Raw genomic sequence first — 22,572 nt, 5'->3', positions numbered from 1 at the left:
GTCTTTCTGAATCGACGAATTCGGCTGTTTTTCTGAGCCGTTTCAATGGCACACGGTTTGAATCTCAGCAGCTTTAGAATTGCTGGGAGTTTTCCATAGGTTAAGGACGGATTCCAATGTACAGTCACGTGTAAATACACTGGCGCTGCGGAAAGCACGAATCTATCAGTGAAATAATTTCTCTGCTCATTTGCATGATATTGCATATACCGGGTGGCGCAAAAGTTACCATACAGACTACTTTACATTTCTTTTATTATGATTTCACTTCTTTTTGTTTTCATATTGTTTCTCATCTGCATTACCTCATACACTAAGGTCCAATTGTATAAAACTCGAAATATAAAGAATGCTGTTAGAGTTTGGGATTCGTCTACAAGAGCGTCGCGACACGAGGAGGTTTTACTCACCCGGTTGAGAATTGGCCATTGTCATCTGACACACAGCCATCTCCTACGTGGCGAACCTCAGCCGGAGTGCGATATGTGCCATGTTCCACTTACGGTGGAACACTTTTTATTGCGCTGCAGGAAATAGGACCATGCACGGAGGCAATATGGAATTCGGCCGACATTACGTGACGCTCTTGGAAATGATTTTAATTGTGCAAATGCAGTTCTGAGATTTTTATCAAATACAGGTTTGGATAAGGTGATTTAGTTTTTTATTGATCCGTTTTACTCATCCTCCGGACCCTTTACATCCGGAGGTTACATTTGTTGTTTTATATTTGATTTTACATTGTTGACATTTCGGACTTTACACATCCGAATATTTTATAAAATTTTATGGTTTTAAAATATGATTGACAAGTTATCTCTGGTGGCCTTAGTTTTATTGTTTTATTTGTTCGTCTTGAATACCACCTAGTGTGGTAGAATTGCTCACTTTTATGGTTCTGTAGAAATCACCTTATGTATACTGCATTTGTGTTCCTCGTTTTATCGTGACAACGCTTTTTAGTTCTTTTAGCACTCTGATTATTATATTATTTATGTATTTGTTACATTAAGAATTTTAGATAAGGGCGCAAATAGCCATAGTAGCTGACGCGCCCTTCTTAAACCCTACTACTACTACTACTACTACTACTACTACTACTACTATAAAACTCCCTGACCAAAGATCAACTTTGATCGAAGATCGGAAAGTGAACCGAGTTCAGACACTTCTTCTGTTGTATAAAACTTTTCTGCGATCAAATTACCTTGGTTCAAATGCAATCTAACTTCACGTGAAAAGGATTTGGCAACATCGCATAAACAGGTGAAGTATGTGATGCGCGGGCCATGTTGTACAGGTTTGTTCAGTGTCGCCAATTTAGCGACTTTAACTCTTTTTCAACGACAATTTCTTTTAACTTTTATATTGCTTAATCAGAGATTTAGCTACCTTTTTAGTACCCCATAGTGACAAAATTTAATCTTTCTTTGTTGATAATGAGAAATCTAGCGACTTTCCAACTACTTTTTGGCGACTTTCCGTACACTGTTGGAGACACTGGTTTGTTTTGTGCATTGTAAATAATGGTGAACAATAAGAAGAAGATTGACCGTTTTCCAAATTGTTATCATGTTATGGTGTTTGATACTGCTAAACATAATAAAGCTTTATAAAACGACAATAGTCGTTTAGTAATACAGTTAATTGAAAATTTATGAATGTACCTATCATATTCATTAATAATTAATGGTTATAAACATAATATAATTAGGTTATGTTACTTGATACTGCTGAACACGATAAAGCCTTATAAAATATGTTTGTGTATTAAGGCAAGAAATTGAAAACATAGGCCTATATGTATTAATATTAATAATAATGGTTATTCTTTCTGCACAGTCTGCCACTCGTATATTTCAAACAGAAAAGAAATAACTGAACTTGGATCGTCTAACTTAATCGGAGAAATTTCTTCAGTCAAAGTTGACTTTAGTTTAAGACAAATTAATCTCAGATTAGACTTTATACAACACAAAAGTCCAAGTTCAGCTAGAACGAGGATCAATTTAACCTCTGATCTAAGATTAAATGGTTTATACAATCGGCCCTAAGAGGAAGAAAAAAAAAGAGCAGCTCACTTTAAAATTAATTTGTTTTTAAATCTTTTAACTAGGATGGGACATTTCTTTCATCTGCATTTCATTCAAAATGTGCTCTGCTAACTGAGCTACTAAGGCGGACTAGTTTAAGTGTTGTTCTTGCAATTTATGCAAGAAAGTCTGGTCGAGCTTGATGTGTTTTGTTTCTTGTAAGTCAATTTTATTTAATGTTAATGCATTATACTACTATATCCAGTAAACATACTCTTAATATGTGACTAATTGTATACGTACTTTGAATGGAGTTCGTAAACCCCTACAGCTCAATTTAATTAATTAAATATAATATGCTTATAGCATATTTTTATTGATTACATATCTCTGGTAAATATAACCGTGACTTTGATTAAAACCGTACCATTAGAGTTCACAAAACAGTTTTTATTTCTGCTCGATGTGCCTGAAAATTCTGACCATTCAGAGAGTAATGTTTACGAAGCCACAGACTCATTTAATCCGTTCTAATCAAGTTTTTTGCTCCATGTTTGCATCCTACAGCTCTTCCGTTGCACATAGTTTCAAATAGCGATTGGCAAGATTTAAAGCTCTCGCGGAAACAATTTTTTGAATTAGATTGTTGAAATAAATCACTGTGCGCTGTAAATAAGTGATTTCCAATTTGAGAAGTGATTGAGCAACCTTTCGCTATATATGTACTGAAACGAACAGAGATTAAATTTCAACGATCCTAGGTTCAATTCGATTCCTGGTAGAGGAATTGAAATGTACAGCTGGAGCCAGCGTTTTTTGGCGTGTGTCCTAGAGTATAATGCCCAGTTTGTAAGCATGTTGCTAGTGCAGCTGAGAATGGTACCACTTCCTACAAACGTAACATCAGCCATTTGTCAAACACAGTTGTCAGACTGACTGCTGCAAAGGTAAAACACTCGTACTTAACATTCACATTACTTATTTCACACGCCAAAAACGGTGACGCGGACTGTACTTCCTGTTCGTAGTAGCTGGTTATTTACGATTTGAGTATCATAACTAAAGACCGAATTTTTAGTTTTTTTTTTTTTTTTTATCCAACCTGTGAAAGGGGTCGCAAAAACTGCCCGATCGTTAAAAATGTATCCTTACAGTTATTCTTAAAAATAAATATTTATTTATTAAGGTAACTTGGACCACGAAACTGACCTTTTCAAGAACCAAACCATTTATCAAAATTTATAAGATTCGAAATTTTTGCTCCTTCCCCCTTTAACATTATTTGTAGTTTGAATAAATTATTGTAACAATTAACATTTAATGTAATATAACTTGACTAGATATAACTACATAATTATTTCAATTTTCAATAGATAAAAGGTACAGTACACACAACTTTTGAATTATTTATTTATTTATTTATTTTTATTGCTAGTAAGTTTGAAATGAAGACAAGTTAATAAATACAATGAAAGATAAACTAGCCCACTCCTGAAAGAGTAAGACTCGTGCTCAGGAGGAGATTCCAATACAGACAAAAATAAAATTAAAATTGAGAGTGAATACAGATTAAATAGTGTTTAATATATTTAAACCCAAACTATAAATCCAGTACACATTTTTTATTTTTTTTTTATTAATTTGGAGAGGATTCGTAGTTAAAACAATGTTAGAATAAAATTTGTTAAATAATCTGGGACCTTGACTCATGATATGATAAAAATCTGAATTGGTTTTACATTTTGGTTCAGACAAACGCAGAGAATTCATATTTTTAGTTCTATTTTTATGTATATACCTTTCAAAGTTATTAAAATTTCTATGAAAATATTTCAATATAATAAAATAATACATTTGTTTAATGTCGAAAACTTTGAAATGTTTAAACAACAATTCAGTCGGGTAATCGTTCTGCTTTTTTAAACAAATTTTTAATATCTTTTTCTGTAGTAAATTTAACGTATAAAGGTTGGATTTATAAGTTCCACCCCAACCTATAATACAATACATAAATATAGATTGAAATAATGCTAAATAAATTATACGTAAACAGTTAATTGACAAAATATTTCTTAGAACAACAAAGTAACATAATGTTTTACGTAATTTATTACAAATATAATGAATATGATTATTCCATTTAAAATTATTATCAATAATTATATCTAAGTATTTAACCTCATTAACTTCATTAATAACTAAACAATTGCAATTATATCGGAACAATCAGAATTATGCATTTTAATTTGTAGTATAGATTACCATTTATTATTTAAAGAAAATGGGATAGCTATTGTTTTATCTTTATTAATTACTAGCCGTACCCGTGCGCTCCGCTGCACCCGTTAGAAATAAATATAAAGTAATTACATATTAAAATAGGACATTTGATCCAGGGAACATTCGTGTTTGATAGAAGGATAAATCGTTTAATATGTTACTTAATTTAAATTGCATCCAAATAATTAAAATGCGATCATTTTGGTCCAGAGACACTCATTTGGTGCAATGACAATTCCTTTAACATGTTTCTAATTTTTATTACATGCAACCATAGTTTAATTAACATTGACATCATTTAGATTTAATGTGTATACTTTATTTTACTTGTTATAGGTTTCCATTTAATTATGATAATAACTTAATTTTAACCCTTGTTTTCTACGTATTCAATAAATGGCGTTTGGCCCACTATGGTTCTGAACCCTTCAAATAACTTAAATTATATTATATTATATTATATTATATTATATTATATTATATTATATTATATTATATTATATTATATTATATTATATTATATTATATCAGAAGTTACTGTAATAACATTATAGCATTATGTCCATCTAGAGAAACTACACTTTCCAATGGTGAAATAATAATTAATTATACAAATCGGTTAATTTAGCTTCCGATATTACTTCATACAAACACAGAAACATTCTCTGTAGGCTATCTTTCATAGCTTTTTGATTGTTGCTGTCCAAGGCCCCTTATAGACGAAGTAATTTGTTTTTCATTACATTATACGGCCTTAGATGGCAGTTATTTTAATTTTAAAACTTATTTACCTCATTAAATATCAGTCCTATCAAAATTTTTCAAGGAATAAAACTTATCGCAAATTATTTTAAAGAAACTTTTGTTATGTAACATTTTTCACAAAAATCAATAATAAGCGAGATATTTCGATTTATTTAATTCAGGCGCCCTTATAACCCCCCTTTTAAATAATGTATTTTGAATGCCATATAGCCTAAAATCTAAGTTACAACGAACATAATTTATATTCCAATTTTCATCGAAATCCGTTCATCCGTTATCGCGTGAAAAGGTAACAGACAGACAGACAGACAGACAAAAATGTCAAAAAAGCGATTTTCGGTTTCAGGCTGGTTAATTATATATGTTAGGACCAATTATTTTTGGAAAATCGAAAATTACCAGAAACATTTCGGCTACAGATTTATTATTAGTATAGACAAGTGAATTTAAATCGAAGATGTTGATAACGAGCATCTACGCCCTAGGTATGATTCGTTAGCATGTCGCCTTAGTCTCTGTGCACACGGCTAGCTTGATAACAAATGGGTAGTGTTGTGTGTTAGCAGCATGTTTACTCTAATTAGCACTGTGCATTTTATGTGCCGGTGGTCACGGCAGTGGGTTCTGTGCTATCTTCACTCAGCTGTATCACATTAATTACCCCTAACATCTCTCTGTTAAAACGCTTTTAACATAACATACGGGCCTCGTTAAAGTCTGTGACGTTTTGCTAGCTTTCAAACAAGTACATCACAAGCACAGTTATTTAAATCTTCCCAAGCATGTATGTCCTCTGCTACAAGACTTTTCTACCGTGCCTCAACTTGAAAAGTTTTCCGGCTACGAATTCAAGTGACTCGCAGGAAAGCAGAGTAATTTTTCTTTGATGCAGTGAACCTGTGCCGTCTGTTGTGTTTCCATTGTGAATATCGAGCTTTTGTTAAGAATATCGAGAAAATATCTCAGATAAAATACAGAGTGGCTAGAAAATCTCGATCCATTTTATAGAAATACAGTAGAACCCCGATTATCCATCACCCTATTAACCGATTGTTGGATTATCCGTTTGTCATTATCTCCTTTATCCTTACACATTATGATCTACTGTTCGAGTGACCTGTTTAATATCTCTGCAAAACGTTTTCCAAAAGTGCCAAAAGAATACATGTTGTGCTAAGTATCGAAGATAAGTGCATATAATTGAGTGGTTTTGGAAAAGAGGAACTGTGGTTCATCTCACATCGGAATACAAGGTTGGAGTTACAACTGTGCTAGGTTTAATAAAAACAAGGATAAAGTGTATAAATTACTTAAGTCTGTAACATGAAACCTATACTTTTCCTATCTTTCCACAGAAATCCGTCATAGAAAGTTTCCTTGACTATTAGAAACCCGTCATTGACATTCATTCATTCATTCATTGTGTTCTGTCACTGCAAACCCAGCATTCTCGAGTCTTTCCTATTTTCTGCCTTCCTCTTAGTCTCCCCATATGATCCATATATCTTAATGCCGTCTATTGTTTAATATCTTCTGCCCCGAAATCTTCTCTCGCTCACCATTCTTTCCAGTGAATCTTTCAGTAGGCAGTTTCTTCTAAGTCAGTGACCCAGCCAATGCCTTTTTCTCTTCTTGATCAGTTTCAGCATTATTCTTTCTTCACCCACTCTTTCCAACAGAGCTATTATACTTAAAACTTCTGATCCTCCACCTAATGTGTTAAAACACATGCCCTCGGAGAAAATTACGAAACTGCATTATGCAACACTTAATTTATTAAAGTCTTCTATGGTACGGATTATCCGATTTTTTCGATTAACCGTTCAACCCACCCCCTTCATTACCACGGATAATAGAGCTTCTACTGTAATGGACATACAGACACGAAATCAATATGGGATTATCATGAGCTTCCAAGAGAGAAAAGTCATAAAAAGAATGTGCTTAGTAACATAGGGTGCTATTCATAGACATTTCGCAATACACGCTACGAGCGTACTAAGCTAGCCCCGGCTATCCTCTGGTTACTAGTACAGAATTCAAATCATATCCTATCGCTAACACTGGTTTATGAATACGAAAAACGCTAATCATCCACCGGAAGCCCGCGCTAAAAATGTCTATGAATACGGCCCATAATGTCCAACCAAGGAGGACCGACACCAAATAGTCCCACATTTCATGTCCCACATAAAATTGTTAAAATTTTAAAAATATGTTCAGTGCGTCCGATATCAAGGTTTAAATCTCTCCTCTCCTCTCCTCTCCTCTCCTCTCCTCTCCTCTCCTCTCCTCTCCTCTCCTCTCCTCTCCTCTCCTCTCCTCTCCTCTCCTCTCCTCTCCTCTCCTCTCCTCTCCTCTCCTCTCATCTCATCTCATCTCATCTCATCTCATCTCATCTCCTCATTTTACATTTACCCCTAAATTTATTTATTTATTCATTTATTTATTTATTTATTTTATCTGACAGGATTGAGGCCATAAGGCCTTTTCTTCCATCCTACCAGATATCAGATATAAATACAAAAAAGAAATACAGACGCTGATGAAAATAATACAAATTAAATTAAAGTCCTATAGAGCGTCAACAGGGTCAAAAGAACACTACAGAGCTCTCATCGAGCTAATAAAAAGAAAGAAAGAAAGAAAGAAAGAAAGAAAGAAAGAAAGACAGAAAGAAAGAAAGAAAGACAGAAAGAAAGAAAGAAAGAAAGAAAGAAAAACAGAGATAGCAATGATAACTTATAATAATAATAATAATAATAATAATAATAATAATAATAATAATAATAATAATAATAATAATAATAATTCCATTACATATTAATTGTCAATTTTACATCAGCATAGTTACAATATTTACTATATGTCATGCGTTAAGCCGAAGTTGAGCAACCTGACAGGTATCTTAAAAGTATTTATTTCAGTCACTGACTTCACAGCATATGTTTAAGGTGCTACACCTTTACATTACATATTTAAAAGACGTATGAACGTTTTCGTTGGTCCACGCCAACATCATCAGATACGAAGTACATTTCAGCAATATCAGTGCTCTCTAGACTTCTCTGAAAATTAAAAAATGAATTGCAAAAAAAAAAAAAAAAAAAAAAAAAAAAACCTGGCAGGTGTTCAATAAGCAATTCCATGAACTAGAATGTGATTTTTTTAATTTAAATTTGAATTTTGATATTGTCCGACAGTCTCTGACATGGTCAGGGAGAGAGTTCCAGAGGCGTGGAATAGGTATGCTGTTCGTTCACGCCCGTTCTTGCTCGTACTCTAATATTTATTCCTACTTTTCCCCTTATGTTTTCCCCTCTTATTCTTCTTGTCTTTTCCTTTATTGCCATCCTTCCATTTACTCTACATTTTATCCTTTTGTTTTCTGTACTCTTAACGATACTGTTTTTTCCTATGCTTACATTTACTTTCTCTTCTTTTCTCTTAACTTTAGCGTCCTTCCATATCGTCGACTCAGCAGCGCTTCCGAGTGGCAGTGCTGTGTGGGTCAAACGTGCCACCAATTTGCACGGCTAAATTACCTTCATCCGCCACTGTGTGTGATGAAGTTTGTTGGAATAACTTCTATTGGAGTGCGTTGTAGATGGGTTAGTAAAAGACCTAAGTCCTTTAAACAACCAAGGCCTGCCAATACTTAAGTTTATGAATCAATTTTGAAATACAAGGCGTAGTACAAGTGATGAAATGAAGATGATGATGATTACCCGTTGCCACGTGGGCCACTCGTCTTCCTCCCCAGCACTTCTGCTGACTGCAGAGCTATAACAGTAATAATAATAATAATATTATTATTATTATTATTATTATTATTATTATTATTATTATTATTATTATTATTATTATGCAAATCTGATTTTCAGGTAGTAGCTCCCTGTAAAGCAGGTTTGAATAATTTCAAGGAAAAATTGTTCCGGGGCCGGGTATCGATCCCGGGACCCTTCGCTTAGCGCGCGAACGCTCTACCGACTGAGCTACCCCAGGAACTATACAATTATTATTATTATTATTATTATTATTATTATTATTATTATTATTATTATTATTATTATTATTATTATTGGTGCTTCTCCAATGATCACCGCTCCGTTTTATCGGCTCGCTCCAGCGACGCTACGGTGACCTTTGAAGTCCGCGTGATTCGCGTCTACTAGATGGCGTGCCCACGCCGTGGCCAGTGCGATGACATGCCTTTGGAGTTTGACAGATAATTCTTTAGTCATTAACCCCAGTATATACATTCTCAAACTATGAATTTTAGGTCAAGTCTGCACGAGTTATGGGGATGGAATCCATTTTAGATTTTCAGTATTAATGATGTCACTTTAAACGTTAATTGCAATCATACCAATTATGTCCCTACAGTAAGTGGGCGCGTATTACATGTGTGAACAGTTCCATATCCTTTACGTTTTCTCTTCCTCTAATCCCAAACATTAAGGATGCTGTTCATAGACATTTCGCTAGCTCGCGCGTGCTAAACAGGAATCATATCATACCATATCGCTGACACTGGTTTATGAATACGAAGAACGTTAGTTCACTGATTATCCACCGAAAGCCCGCGCTGGGAATGTCTATGAATACGGCCCTAAATGTTTATCTTTATTATATTCCTTCCTTTTATACTTTCCTTTCCCTTTCATACTTTCCTTTCCCTTTCCCTTTCAGTGCTTTCCACCATATTTCAGCTCTTCAATCTCGTATCTAATGGAAACCATGGTATGCGTTGTGCGGATCACATAATCAAGTGGCGCACTCCTTCTAGTGAATAACTGATGTTAGTACAATTTGATGTGTTGGATGCGAACTATAAAAGACAGGATTGAAGTAGAGCCCATGTGGTGGGAGCGTCGTGTGAAGATTTATGTAAAACCACCTTCTAGTACTTAAAAGAGAAGCGGTATGACCTTGCATATATTAGTAAGTTTTCGCCCCTCTATATTGCCACTTTATCCTGCATAAAATATCGATACACTCCACGGTTACATGGGCCATGCATTAGTTATTCATCTGCCAGACCTTCATGAAAATACGACCAAGTGCAAGTTTGTGGAACGCATAAAAGTTCCAGGTCAAAGGAAATGGATAATAACATTGTTTGTGAAGGTACAGAGAGACATTCATTTTTACGTTTTTATACAGGGTGTAGTAAGACCTCACGCGTATATTTATAAGTGTAATAAAGTGATTATTAGGGGTAGGATTTTCATAACCTATAAAGTATAAAAAAAATGACCAAAATGCATGTATAACCTAAAAATCCTTTAAAAAATGCTCTACAAATTAAAAAGAAATACCTAACAATATACTTTATACAATTATTATGAATTTGACATAGCCTAATAGGACTACTAGGTACGTATTTAATATTGAGACTGGAAGTTTATAATTGGCTTAATTGGATTCTAGTACCAACATTGAAATGCAGTATCTACAGTATTGCTTCAAAAAATATTAAGGTAACAAGAGCTCTCATGGACAAACTTTATTTCACAGGCAGATATTATGTAGTAGGGCACTGGTATGCAATACTTTCCAACATAGTCACCATGCTTGTCCAAACATTTCATCCAACGAAAGACAAAGGCATCGATGTCGACACAGAAGAAATCTGCGTCAAGTGTCTGAAGCCACGTCATGACGGCATGCTGAACAGTTGTGTCAGTGTTCAATCGCTTACCACTCAAAGTGTTTCTTCAACTGTTCGAAGATATGGAAATCATTGTGCCTCAGATCGGGGCTTTAGGTAGGGTGGTCCAGTACCTCCCACCGGAAACGCCGTTTCGTACCGTACATCTCAAGTTGACGATGAATTTCTGTTGGTGAGGTTGAAGTAGAGCCCATTTGGTGGTTGCATCGTGTGAAGATTTATGTAAAGTGAATGGCAGGTAATCTATGGCGAATCTTCAGCCTCATCTCACCAAATACAGTCTCGTTATCACAAATCTCATCGACGCTAAAGCTGGCCTTCTATGCCCAAGGTTGCGGGTTCGATCCCGGGCCAGGTCGATGGCATTTAAGTGTGCTTAAATGCGACAGGCTCATGTCAGTAGATTTACTGGAATGTAAAAGAACTGTGCGGGACAAAATTCCGGCACATCCGGCGACGCTGATCTAACTTCTGCAGTTGCGAGCGTCGTTAAATAAAATATAACATTTAACATTTCGACGCTAAATAACCTAGTAGTTGATACAGCGTCGTTAAATAACCAACTAAAAAAATCAACCTGCCGTTGCATTGTATTCCGGAGACGCTGATGAATGTTCTATTGTTTCACGGTCTTCCAAAATACGGGCGCGAAGACTCTCTACATCTTGCACCGGGGTTTCATAAACAAGAGCTTTAAAATGGCCCCGTAAGCAAAAGTCTATAGGTTTAAGTCCGGAAAGCGTGGAGGCCAAGAAATTGGTCCACCTCTCCCTATCCATCTGTCACGGAACCTTTCATTGACACCGAAATGAGAAAGCTCCATTGTACATAAAGTACATGTTTAGTCGTATTCCTAATGCCATATTTTCCAGCAGAATAGAGAAGGTGTTCTCTACGAACACTTGCTATGTTTTTTCGTTCAGCCTGGTGGAAGAAAATGAGGCCCCAACAAAACGTCACGAACAGTACTGGCACAAACATTGACAGAGAATCTTTATGCATCTGGATTACACAACTTTTAAAACTATATCACTTCGGAAAATGTGTTATTTGTCTTTTTTTGTGTTAAATTTTATATAACCTTGTTAACATGTTTCGGCCTGCTATCGGCCATCTTCAGAACTGGTTGTTGCTGGCCTTTTCTTTGTTTTTACTGTGTGGGTGTGTTTGTGTCGTGTAATGTGGAGTCAGAAAGTGTGTGTGTTTTCAAATTGAAAGGCGCCAAGACCAGTAACAACCAGTTCTGAAGATGGCCGATAGCAGGCTGAAACATCATAATAAGGTAATATAAAATTTAATCGGACCCAAATTTATATACGAGTAACATATTTTCATCTTCTACATGTGAGAAATATTTCCCTAAAGTTTTGTCATACCTTTTGTTACACCCTATACATTAACTTATGTTGTCGATTTTTTTATTTGTAAGTTTTGAGTCTGACGGTGCTACAATAGTACATTATGCAACGAGCCTATAATGATAGTAATTAAGAAGCGAGTGTGGATGTTTATGAAACGAGCGCAAGCGAGTTTCATAATTTTCATACGAGCTTCTTAATTACCATTATAGGCGAGTTTCATACGACTTTTTATGCTCGACCATATTTCTAACTTGAAATTATTCATTTTATTTGTATCTAACTGACCTTGAGCAATACCTCGTAAATTGTGAGATGTGCGCAGACGCGAAAGTATTGATTTTTTCCGAGGAACAGATGTCCACATTGACCTTGACAGCCTATAAGAACCTACAGAGTAAACTAAATATTAACTTTGATATGACATTAAAATTAAATTAGACATTGAAAAACGAGATGACAAATTGAATTTATTTGAATATTAATTACAATTAACGCTAATTATTATAGTAACAGAACATAACCTTCTGCGACAGTATTGGATTTCCAGCCTCCGTGACTTTTCGATAATTGTCTTTCGATTGCATATCCGAGAATTAACGGTACAAAGCTGACAAGCATTAAAGGGCTGCTACCAGGTGTATAATTACTACATTTCGGCATGGTCGGCAATAAAAAGTATTTAAAGCGTGAAATAACGTTCAACAAGCACGTTCTGCTTGAAGTAGAGTCAGTTTTACTTTCATGCAGTTTATAATAAAGCGTGCAACACCAAGCGCAATGAATTACGCGAAGTTTGGGAGGGAAGTGTGGTTGGAATAGTCGGAAAAGGAACTATAGATTACGCCCTTAAATCAGTTGGACCGTTATTAAGTGCGGAAATGACTGTATTCAGTTTCTGGGGCTTGCTAATAACCATGGATTTTGTTTGTACGTATTTCCAACTTCGCTTCGGAACATTGAACTAGTGCGAGATCCTTTGTGCGATTTCTGGGAACTTATACACAATTAAACTATTGAGAGAGTTTCAGTTGCTCTGGTCCGCCGCTTACCATCTTGCTTCTTGGAATCCAATGATCTGCTTATAAACTAATTCAACATCTCATTTCCGTGTTTAGCGTTTAAGCCAGGGCTGGGCACATTACGTGATTCTGAGAAATGAGCGCTGTGTACTTTAAAGAGCGCGTCTTGCGAGCGCTCTGACGTATGCATACTGTACATCATTCAGTGTCGGTGCAGTGGTGACTCTGCAGTATGAATGCGAACTTTGAAGACGGAGCTTCCGCTCGTACACTAAAGCGTCCCGCTACTCCCAATGCTTTTAATGTATCATGGGAGGAGGAGTTCTTTTTGGTAGAGAGCAGTGGATTAGCAAAGTGTTTAATTTGGCATAAAACACTCCAACTGATTAAGAGGTTCAATATGCAACGACATTATTCTTTACAACATGCTACTGAATATGAAAAATATGTTGGTAATGAACGCCATAAATTAATACAACTTAAAGAAAATGTTTCTCAGATACATTATATTAGAGTATCTATTTGATATTTACATTGCATTATAAGTTATTATACATTTAATAATATATAATTTTAAATTATACAAGTATTATGATATATCATAAAAGGTAAAGGTATCCCCGTAACATGCCATGAAGGCACTTGGGGGGCATGGAGGTAGAGCCCCATGCTTTCCATGACCTCGGCACTAGAATGAGGTGGTGTGGTCGGCACCACGCTCTGACCGCCTTTTACCCCCGGGAAAGACCCGGTACTCAATTTTATAGAAGGCTGAGTGAACCTTGGGGCCGTTCTGAAAGTTTGGCAACGAGAAAAAATCCTGTCACCACCTGGGATCGAACCCCGGACCTTCCAGTCCGTAGCCAGCTTATATCATAGTATAGTATATTACAGTACATGATATATCATATATCATATTATATATCATGACCTGTAATATACTATATGATATATCATAATATTTGTATAATTTAAAATTATATATTACTAAATGTACTGTAATAACTTATAATGCAATATAAATATCGAATAAATACTCTAATATAATGTACCTGAGAAATATTTTCTTTAAGTTGTATTAATTTATGGTCATATATCATATCATATCATATCATATCATATCATATCATATCATATCATATCATATCATATCATATATCATACCATACCATAACATATATTATATTATATCATATCATATATTATATTATATTATATTATATTATATTATATTATATTATATTATATTATATTATATTATATTATATTATATATCAACAGAATGACAATAATTCACTTAGTGAATCGGCTATGAGAATTAGCTACAAAATTTGCCACGAAATTGCAAAGGAATTGAAAACATTCAACGAAGGTGAATTCATCAAGCGATGTTTAATTATATTGGCAGATGAACTCTGTCCACAGCAAGTAGGGGAAGTGGAAGCCATATGCCTTCTCGTAGAACCGTGGTGAGGAGATTGCAGTATGTCCGTATGGGTTATGTAAATAAGCCTAATGATTTGTGTGTGTGCATAGAGCGAAGTTTATTTCATTAAATTAATAAGAGTGTTATAAATTCTGTACTGTACAATGTTTTTTTTTTTTTTTTTTTACCTTGGGGATTTAGTTGAAGTGAATTTTAATGGCAGGCAGAGTAACTATCTCATGCCCCCATGTTTTAGATTGCACTTCATTAGAACCAGGTACCCAGCTTCGAAGCCGTTAGCCCTGTGAACTTACAATATATTTATTTTCCCCTATTATCATAATACAGGGTTGTTATCTAAGAAATTAGCAAGTTCTTTGTGATAGTAGAAGAGAAAGAGTGGGGGAAGGGAAGTAGTCCGTGGCCCATTTCTTTTAGGGCTCATCCCGACATTTGTCTTATTGCTCAAGGGAAACCACGGAAAAACCTAGAGCAGGATGAGATGTCGTGCTGACGACAAGCCAATTGGCTATAGTGTGGTCGGAATATGTTCAGGTGGAAAGTTTTGGTTTAATCATTATTCAAAGTAGAAATACATTAATGTACAATGGATTGATGTAATATCCTTATAAACTATTATGTACTGACAGACTGAATGACTAGAACAACCGTGACTCTTGTTATATTAATGCAGAAACTTGGAATTGAATTGCCTTGCGGAGCGAGAGCAGCTCTGGCAGTCTAAATGGAGCCGCTCTCATGCCCGGCCCTGGTTTAAGGCAAACTATGAAGTGAGGAGCCTACTACCAAAGATGGACAAGAATCATTTTTATTATTTGCCAATAGAGCCATACTTTTGTTTCATTATGTTAACTTCTGAAATGCCTGTTATTCGGATGAGAAGCTTCTGTCATCTAGTCTGCTGTCAAAAAATCTGAAAGTTAGAATTGATAAAATAGTTATATTACCGGTTGTTCTGTATTGTTGTGAAACTTGGTCTCTCACTTTGAGAGAGGAACAGAGATTAAGAGTGTTTGAAAATAAGGTTCTTAGGAAAATATTTGGGGCTAAGAGGGATGAAGTTACAGGAGAATGGAGAAAGTTACACAACGCAGAACTGCACGCATTGTATTCTTCACCTGACATAATTAAGAACATTAAATCCAGACGTTTGAGATGGGCAGGGCATGTAGCACGTATGGATGAATCCATAAATGTATATAGAGTGTTAGTTGGAAGACCTGAAGGAAAAATACCTTTGAGGCGGTCGAGTCATAGATGGGAGGATAATATTAAAATGGATTTGAGGGAGATGAGATATGATAGAGACTGGATTAATCTTGCACAGGATAGAGACCGATGGCGGGCTTACGTGAGGGCGGCAAAGAACCTGCGGGTTCCTTAAAAGGCATTTGTAAGTAAGTATGTTAACTTATAGTATAAGGTATGAAATACACATGACTGCAAAATTTCATTAAAATATCTCAAAAACTATAAGAATTATCAGAGAAAATGTTTAAAAAATGTAAGTTACGGGAAATGAGCGACAAACTTATACTGAAAATGTGAAGTGCTTACTGTCATTTTCTCATGTAGTGGGTCATAAGTCGAGAAACATCGGTGATATTTTTAATATTTTTTTTTTTCACTAAACTAAAAAGGAATCTTCATTCAATGAAATATATATATATATATTTTTTTTTGACTGTCAGTGGTGTATATGAACCCTTAAGGGTCATACGAAATTAACATTTATAAAATAATTGTACATTATACATTGAAAAAAAAAAAGAAACAATTAAAAATTACACATTTAAATGAGGCAATTTACATTAGTCTCTGTTTCACTTTATGTGAAAATTGATGAAACAATTTTAGATAGTCATACACAAGTTCATTTTCCATTCTGAACATTTTAATTTTCTTTCATCTTTTTCATAATCAACATCCGAGAAACCGCCACATTCAGAAGTGTTTCCATCATTAGCGTCTCCAAAATACACCGCGTCCCGCTTAGAGAAATCGAGAAATAAATGCTCACCACTTAAAACCAGATAAAAATGTCGGTGAGATTTATATCTGACAAGACAGAGAAACTGTCCAAGTTTACGAAACAAAGTCTAAAAACAGCTGCATGCGCAACTTTCGTTTGTTTGTTGCCAAAAGAAGCCTGGCGCCATTTTGTAGAGCGCGCCATGGTCAACATGTGGACACCACAACAGAAAGTTAAGTGTATGCTATCACTAGCAGAAGAAAAATCCATTACGCGAGTACAACGCCGTGTTCGTCGTACAAGGATAAGTGGATCGGAAGACAAGGACCCATTGCCTGGCCAGTCAGGTCACTCGATCTGACCCTCTTGGACTTTTTTTCTGAGGCTTTGTGAAGGATGGTGTGTACCAAAGAGGCAGAGCTAACACTTTGGAGAAACTGAGGCAACGCATCACAAATGCAGCTGTGCTAGTGACTCCAGAGAACTGGCGGGAGGTTGAATACCATTTAGATGTCTGCAGGACAACTCAAGGCGCACACATCGAGTTGCATTCAGCATTCTCCGAAACTCGGAGAGTTTTTACATCAAGTTATGTTAATAAACTATTATTTACACTTGAAATTATCACTTACTTCGATCCCTCTAAGCGGGACACGCTGTATCATCAATCTCTTTTTCTGTGAGATATATGTGATATTTGTATGATTTCATTGCAACTGTGGACATAAATATCTATACTAATAATAAATCTGTAGCCGAAATTTTTCTGGTAATTTTTCGATTTTCCAAAAATAATTGGTCCTAACATATATAATTAATCACCCTGAAACCGAAAATCGCTTTTTTGAAATTTTTGTTTGTATGTCTGTCTGTATGTTTGTTACCTTTTCACGCGATAATGGCTGAACGGATTTCGTTGAAAACTGGAATATAAATTAAGTTCGTTGTAACTTAGATTTTAGGCTATATGGCATTCAAAATACATTATTTAAAAGGGGGGTTATAAGGGGGCCTGGATTAAATAAATCGAAATATCTCGCTTATTATTGATTTTTGTGAAAAATGTTACATAACAAAAGTTTCTTTAAAAATAATTTCCGATAAGTTTTATTCCTTGAAAAATTTTGATAGGGCTGATATTTAATGAGATAAATGAGTTTTAAAATTAAAATAACTGCCATCTAAGGCCGTGTAATGAATTAAAAAAACAAATGACTTCGTCTATAAGGGGCCTTGGACAGCAACAATCGAAAGCTATGAAAGATAGCCTACAGATAATGGTTCTGTATTTGTATGAAGTAATATAGGAAGCTAAATTAACCGATTTGTATAATTAATTATTAATTCACCATTGGAAAGTGTAGTTTCTCTAGATGGACATAATGCTATAATGTTATTACAGTAACTTCTGAGTGAATCGAGGACAGGTAAGATTAAAATAGCTTCTTATGCACAGAAAACTTGATAGGCTATTCTGTACATTCGTTTCCTGCATTTCCTAAAATAAATTTTATGACCAAATGAGTGGTCTCTGGATCAAAATGATCGCATTTTAATTATGCAAATTCAATTTAAATTAAGTAACATAATAAACGATTTATCCTTCTATTAAACACAAATGTTCCCTGGATCAAATGTCCTATTTTAATTATGTAATTACTTTATATTTATTTCTAACGGGTGCAACGGAGCGCACGGGTACGGCTAGTACAAAAATAAACGTAAAAGCAAAAGTGAGGTTAGAAAACGAATTTTCCCTCCCACACCCAATGTAGCTCATACGCTACACATGTTTTAGACTCGTTATAAACCAATCTGATCATTTTTGTTTCTTTTGTTTATATTTACATTTTAAAACATATTAAAACAAATGCAATATAAGACTAGCTATAAACATGCTACTTCCCAACAAATTTCGTGTAAAACATTAAATTGTATAACGGTCTGTTGAAAGCATCAGCTGTTTCACTAGCCTCGTTTCCGGTTGTTGTATTCGATGCAAAGCTCGAAGTGTGCACCATCTCTTGGCAGGGACATATACCAGAGACCCGTAGCTTACAAGCTACATTGGGCTTTATTGACATTTGTACGAGTTCATAAGATCTTCTGCCTTTCAAAGAACATGTAGCTTACAGGCTACGCTGGAAGCGAAAGAGTTGATGTGTTTAAGTTTCACTGTTATGATGAGGAGGAATTTTCTAAAAAATAGTGTACGACACATGTTAAAAATAATTTTACTTTGTTCGCAGGTTTGTTGCATTCGACCTGCGATCTCGTTTCGCGAACATCACTACTCACAATATAAAATGTAATTTTTAACACTTGCATCGTAAATAACTATTGTAACATTGCATGGCTTGGAATGGAGGCTGGACACTCCCATGTTTACTGAACGGATTCTGCCTTTCGGGGCTGAGTTTGTCGATATCTCTCGTATAGTGCGAAACATTTGGTGTGGCTTTATGCAGCTTTTATTTATATGTGATTAATAAAATTTTCATTAACCAATGTAATTAAATTAAATCTGTGTGTTTAATTAAACTTCGATCGCAGTAATCGGATTTGACCGTCGCACGGGACTCTCTCTCTCTCTCTCTCTCTCTCTCTCTCTCTCGTCGCGTCGCTCGTTGTCTGTTCATCAGCCTGTTATCAGACCTCTCGTCTCGCTTCCTGTACGTTTTGACGTTCCTGTCGCTGAATCAGAAACATCTACGCCAGGGATCGAAAATCAGTGCTGTTCGTGTAGTCAGTTCTTCACATTCGTCCTCGGTTGCATGATTTGATTGTTTTTTTTTTGTTATGTTTATTTGTTCAGTTCAACGAAATTTAAGTAGAACGAAAATAATTTCACTGTCCCCAAAATTTCATTATACAAACTTTCACTATAATAATAATAATAATAATAATAATAATAATAATAATAATAATAATAATAATAATAATAATAATAATAATAAAAGGTAAAGGTATCCCCGTAACATGCCATGAAGGCACTTGGGGGGCATGGAGGTAGAGCCCCATGCTTTCCATGACCTCGGCACTAGAATGAGGTGGTGTGGTCGGCACCACGCTCTGACCGCCTTTTACCCCCGGGAAAGACCCGGTACTCAATTTTATAGGAGGCTGAGTGAACCTCGGGGCCGTTCTGAAAGTTTGGCAACGAGAAAAAATCCTGTCACCACCTGGGATCGAACCCCGGACCTTCCAGTCCGTAGCCAGCTGCTCTACCAACTGAGCTACCCGGCCGCCAATAATAATAATAATAATAATAATAATAATAATAATACTTTCGAATAAAATAGTCATAAATCAGGAAGTTATAGAACAGGTCACAAATTTTACATACTTAGGTACTAAAATCTCAACTATGAGCGCACAAACAGACATAGAAGATAATTTACAAAAATATAATAAATTAAATGGTTTTATAAAAAGACATTTTGGGAATGGTATGAGAAAAGAAATTAAACTAAGAATACATAATATTACTTCAAAAACAAGCCCTAAAATTCGCAAGTGAAACTTGGGTAAAGATAAATCAAGAATAGAAGCAGCACATATGAGGTTCCTGAGATCAACACTGGGAGTTATCCGAAGAGACAGACTACGTAATAAATTAGAAACCAACTACAACAGGAGAATATGGTGGAAGAGATACAAAGATATCAGAAGCACTGGAAAGAACATGTATTAAGAATGAGTCCGTCAAGACTTCCACGGCAAGCTTATTTTTACAGACCATTTGGAGGCCGAGACGTTGGGAGACGGGTGAGATGGTGTGACCAATTTGACTTAAAACACTTAATTAGCCTGGGAACAGGTCGCAAAGGCCTAAACCGTGTTTAAGAAGAAGATGATAGTTATAATTACATTAATAATAAAACATAATGACAGTAATAAATAATAATAATAATAATAATAATAATAATAATAATAATAATAATAATAATAATAATAAAGAAAACTAAAATGAGTGTGTACCCAATATGCGGGGAAGAAATTAGCCCTTTTAAGCTGTAACTGCTGAGTATCAGTATCACTAGGGCTCCGATTTTTAGGTGCTAAAAATCTAGAAAATATTTATTGTTTTATGTGCTCAAAATCGGGAAAATATGTGATAAAAATGAAAAATATTTAATTATGTTCCAATTATTTTATGTGACTGTAAACAATATGTAGTACTCACCGTATAAATTTTGTTGTCTCGCCAACTGCTGAAGGTACGCAGAGAGATTCATCGTCAAGCTGTCCGTCACAAATGACTGACGATAATTGCGGAACATTGCCTTGTGCTGGAAAAAAGAGCGCCTACTATTATTAGCCTATTATTATTTCTTTCCCTTAGTTTAACCTCTCCCTTTTAGGATGAAAGAGTAATGGAACGGAGAAAATTCTCTCCGGCGCCGGGATTTGAACCCGGGTTTTCAGCTCTACGTGCTGATGCTTTATCCACTAAGCCACACCGGATGCAACTCCGACGCCGGTTAGAATCGTCTCAAATTAAGCTCCAACTCTTGGGTTCCCTCTAGTGGCCGCCCTCTGCACTACGTCATAGATGTCTATGAACGCAGGACCGAAGTCCACACATGTGCTGAGGTGCACTCGATATGAGTGACTAGTTGGCCGGGATCCGACGGAATAAGCGCCGTCTTAAATCACGAAAACCCGGGTTCAAATCCCGGCGCCGGAGAGAATTTTCTCCGTTCCATTACTCTTTCATCGTATGATGACGCAGAATATCTGCATGGAAATATCATATGTACTTCGGTACATTAAAATAATATATATGATATGCGTAAATCACTTCGTGATTTAAGACGGCGCTTATTCTGTCGGATCCCGGCCAACTAGTCACTCATATCGAGTGCACCTCAGCACATGTGTGGACTTCGGTCCTGCGTTCATAGACATCTATGACGTAGTGCAGAGGGCGGCCACTAGAGGGAACCCAAGAGTTGGAGCTTAATTTGAGACGATTCTAACCGGCGTCGGAGTTGTATCCGGTGTGGCCTAGTGGATAAAGCATCAGCACGTAGAGCTGAAAACCCGGGTTCAAATCCCGGCGCTGGAGAGAATTTTCTCCGTTCCATTACTCTTTCATCGTATGATGACGCAGAATATCTGCATGGAAATATCATATGTACTTCGGTACATTAAAATAATATATAGCTCCCTTTTAGGTTCATTTACACAACACACGCCACCCGGGCCTTACAGGGCGCGACCTATCGGGAGAGGAATTAATCTATGGATCACATACATACTGGATGTTCAGTTCAAAATGTGTCATGGCTCGCTGTATGCCTTCATGTGGCTAGTCGATGAGCCTAGAGAATTCAATCTTCCTACACTTCCGCAGAGGTGTATTACCTAAGAGGCAGAGAAGTTGCCTAGCAAGTACGGCGTTCATTCTGAAGAGTACGTACCGATACGTACGGTAACGCCGGTAGTGGCAGGAATGTGAACTGTTTGGAAATACGTACTGTCGGGATATGGGGAGAGGGTTAAGACGATTACTTACGTATTTGTTGACATTAACTTCGACGGTCAACATGGACACGGAGCATTTGATTTGTGTTGTGGAATGTTACCGTACGCAACCGATGATAACAAATACCCTGCGTACGACTTGCCGGCGCAAAACACAGTTCGAAAGAGGTTATGGTAGCACACGGACCGTACAGACCGCCATCTGTTGCTACGACGTTCAAGTTATACCGTACACGTTCTCAAGTTCAGATTGAAGAACGCGTTAAATAATAGGCAACTTCTCTAACATATAAGCTGAAACTCGCTTCAAATCGGTGACCCAACAACAGTGACGTCATGACACACTTTGAAATGAACACCCAGTACTTTTTTGACCACACAAGGACATGGAGGGCCTCCCCGGATGAGGGATCAGCTCAATGCCAGGGCCACCTCCGATACAACACAAACATTGAAGACATTACACATCATTCACTCACACATATGAAAGGATTAAGGGAAGGATCGCCGTCCATGGCAGGACTTTTAAGA

The 22,572-nt window shown here is 36.0% G+C and overlaps 1 protein-coding gene and 1 non-coding gene across 9 annotated transcripts in view; one reads left to right on the top strand and one right to left on the bottom strand.

The window, feature by feature from the left end:
* pyd (zonula occludens-like protein polychaetoid) overlaps positions 1 to 22,572 on the top strand; it is a 793,103-nt gene that overhangs the window by 557,553 nt on the left and 212,978 nt on the right. The gene's annotated exons all lie outside the window — the stretch shown is intronic.
* TRNAS-GCU (transfer RNA serine (anticodon GCU)) lies at positions 9,011 to 9,084 on the bottom strand. Its single transcript has one exon. It is a non-coding gene; the product is annotated as a tRNA-Ser (tRNA).

Source organism: Periplaneta americana, chromosome 8 (genome assembly GCF_040183065.1).
Source record: "Periplaneta americana isolate PAMFEO1 chromosome 8, P.americana_PAMFEO1_priV1, whole genome shotgun sequence".
Taxonomy (NCBI): Eukaryota; Metazoa; Arthropoda; class Insecta; order Blattodea; family Blattidae; genus Periplaneta; species Periplaneta americana.
This window is presented reverse-complemented; position numbering and strand designations above follow the sequence as displayed.